General features: G+C 44.6%; 1 pseudogene; it reads left to right on the top strand.

Annotated features, from left to right (window-relative positions):
* Positions 1–1483: 1483 nt before the first annotated feature.
* Positions 1484–3132, top strand: part of LOC106334078 — a 3279-nt pseudogene continuing 1630 nt past the window's right edge.

Here is a 3132-nt window from a genome sequence, read left to right as displayed (position 1 = left end):
ACAACCTAGCAATGCTAACCAGCAACCTAACAGTTCTACCCAAGCAACCTAGACATTCTAGATTCCACTATCTCAATCCTAATTCCTAAAACCACAAATCCTATTGCTGGACGTGACTGGTTTCCTTAATGCCTTTTGCGACTCATTTTGACTCGATAAATATTTAAATCCGATTAAATCATGAGTTCCGGAAGCATGGACGAAACCATGCTGTGATACCACCTCCGTAACACCCCCAAACTGTCCTAGACATATGGTCGATCAACCGGCCAACAATCAAACAAGAACATGACCGATCGACCGTCCAACACCCAGGGTTAGAGATGAAAGGCCAACCGGCCAGCCAACAATCAAACAAGAACATGACTGACCGTCCAACCTAAAACCATGGTCCGGAAGCGCTACGTGACGGGTTAGGGATGATCTGGCGCGACCCACACCAAGGGTTGGAGATGAAAGACCAATCGGCCAGCCAACAATCAAACAAGAACATAACTGACCGTCCAACCCAACACCATGGTCCGGAAGCGCTATGTGACGGGTTAGGGACGATCCGACCAGAGTCACAAAATTTACTCCACGACCTCGACCAGTTCCTCCACTAACTCGTCCCGCTGCTTCAAGGCACTCGGCTTTGCAACCCTTACCTAGAGTTAGCGTTTTCCGTTAGATCAAGGCCTAAGGCTTTTCAACCCGTACCACGACCTAACGTTATGTTAGACCGGACTAGTCAAATATCATAGTACTCATGAAGCGCATATAAAACATTTACTTTATTGATTCAAGAAATATCCATACATTGAAATAATTCAAGACTAGGCTCGGCGTAATGCCAAATCGAGCCAACAAAACACATAACGCAATACCGTTTACAAAAGGCATGAAATCTACTCCGGTGGTCCTAAGGTCCAGCACCAAGCTATCCGATCATCCTTACCTAAAGCGACCTGCAAAAAGGACAACGGATTTGGATGAGTAATCTAATGTTACTCAGCGAGTTACAATCCCCAACTAACAAATACAATCCACAAGTATTGGGTGCTTAACCTCCTCTTTTTATTGAATGGAATGGAGTTGTTGGAATCTAGTTTTTCTTCTGGCTAGGTATAGATTGCTTGATAGCTAGGTTGTGCGTTTAGAAATATTTCGATTATGATTGATGGTTGTGCGAATTTTGATTAGTTTTTGTGATTGAGATATTGTTGATTGGGTTACTGTGGCAGGAACCATACATGTTGCTGGTAAACCCACACATGTATTGTTCCACTCGGAGGCAACACATAGTTTTGTGACCCCTGAAGTAGCTGCCATGTTTTGGGATTGTTTTGTGGTTGACAGGATAATCGTGGCCGTCTTGACCCCCGCAGACTGAACCCTTCAAGCAGATCAGTTTATCAAGAATGTTCCATTGGTCATTCAAGAGAAAGAATTTGTGGCAGATTTGTTAGTCGTGCCTTTGGAAGGGTACGAGGTAATCCTTGGAATGGATTGGTTATCGAGCAATGGAGTTCAGATCGACTATGGAAAGGGAAGGTTGTTTTTTGGCAGAGGTAAACGACCAGAGATGGTATACTATGGAATCAGTCTTAGTATGACCGTGTCTTTGGTAGCAGCAATGAGAGTACAAGATTTGTTTCAAGATGGGGAAGTATATTTGGTGACCTTATCGGTTAGTGGAGGAGCCACTAATGATGAAGTTAAGGGCAAAGACATAGAAGTGGTCCAAGAGTTTGAGGATATCTTTGCACCACTAAAGGAATTACCTCCACCTCGGAGTAATCCCTTTACCATTACTTTGGAGCCTGAAGCAAAACCTATAGCTAAGGCACCATATCGGATGGCACCTGCGGAGTTGACTGAGCTAAAGAAGCAAATGGAATATCTATTGGAAAAGGGATTCATTCGGTCGAGCTCTTCACCTTGGGGAGCGCCTGTGCTATTTGTGAAGAAGAAGGACGAAAGCATGAGGCTGTGTATTGATTATCGTGGTATCAACAACATCCCGATAAAAGATAAGTATCCTCTTCCAAGGATAGACGAGTTGTTAGACCAACTAAAGGGAGCTAGTTGGTTTTCGAAGATTGATTTGGCATCAGGGTATCGCCAAATTCCTATTGCCAAGTCAGACATCATGAAGACGGCGTTTCAGACGAGGTATGGGCAGTGGAGTTTGTAGTTATGCCCTTTGGTCTCACAAGCGCACATGCGGCTTTCATGCATTTAATGAATGAAGTGTTTAACGACTACCTCGACAAGTTCGTGATCATTTTCGTTGATGACATCCTGGTGTACTCGAGAAGTAAGGAGGAGCATAGTGAGCATCTGAGACTGGTTATGGAGAGGCTACGAAATCAGAAGCTATTTGCCAAGTTCAGCAAATACTCATTTTGGAAGAGAGAGATAGGATATCTGGGTCACATAGTATCAGGAGAGGGAGTGGCTGCTGATCCAGAAAAGGTCCAAGCCATACGGGAATGGCCTCGACCTACCACTGTGACGGAAGTAAGGAGTTTTCTCGGACTTGCGGGCTATTATCGGAAGTTTGTTATGGACTTTTCCTCCATAGCAAAGCCTTTAACTAAACTTACCGGTAATGGAGTTCCTTTCTTATGGGTGGAAGAAACCGAGAAGGCATTCAAGAAGTTGAAGGAAGCTCTCACGACCGCACCTGTGTTAGCTTTGCCCGAGCAAGGTAAACCTTTCACGGTTTATACGGATGCTTCACAAGTTGGGTTAGGTTGTGTTCTTATGCAAAATGGGTGAGTCATCGCGTATGCCTAACGACAACTACGAAAGCATGAGGATAACTACAGTACACATGACTTGGAGTTAGCGGCCGTGGTGTTCGCTTTGCGAATTTGGAGATCTTACTTGTAAGGAGAAGAAGTGGAGGTATACACGGACCATCAAAGTCTTAAATACCTCTTCACACAGCCAGATCTCAACCTGCGCCAGCGTAGGTGGAAGGAGTTTGTGGCAGACTACGACATAAGGATTCGCTACCATCCTGGTAAAGCGAATGTTGTTGCGGACGCCTTAAGTCAAAGAAAGTTGGACGCAGATTTGGAGAAAGAAGTGGAGCTATTGAACCAAGAGTTGAAACAAGTGAAGTTGGTCGTTTTGGAAGGGCAA

Source organism: Brassica oleracea, chromosome C1 (assembly GCF_000695525.1).
Source record: "Brassica oleracea var. oleracea cultivar TO1000 chromosome C1, BOL, whole genome shotgun sequence".
NCBI lineage: Eukaryota > Viridiplantae > Streptophyta > Magnoliopsida > Brassicales > Brassicaceae > Brassica > Brassica oleracea.
This window is presented reverse-complemented; position numbering and strand designations above follow the sequence as displayed.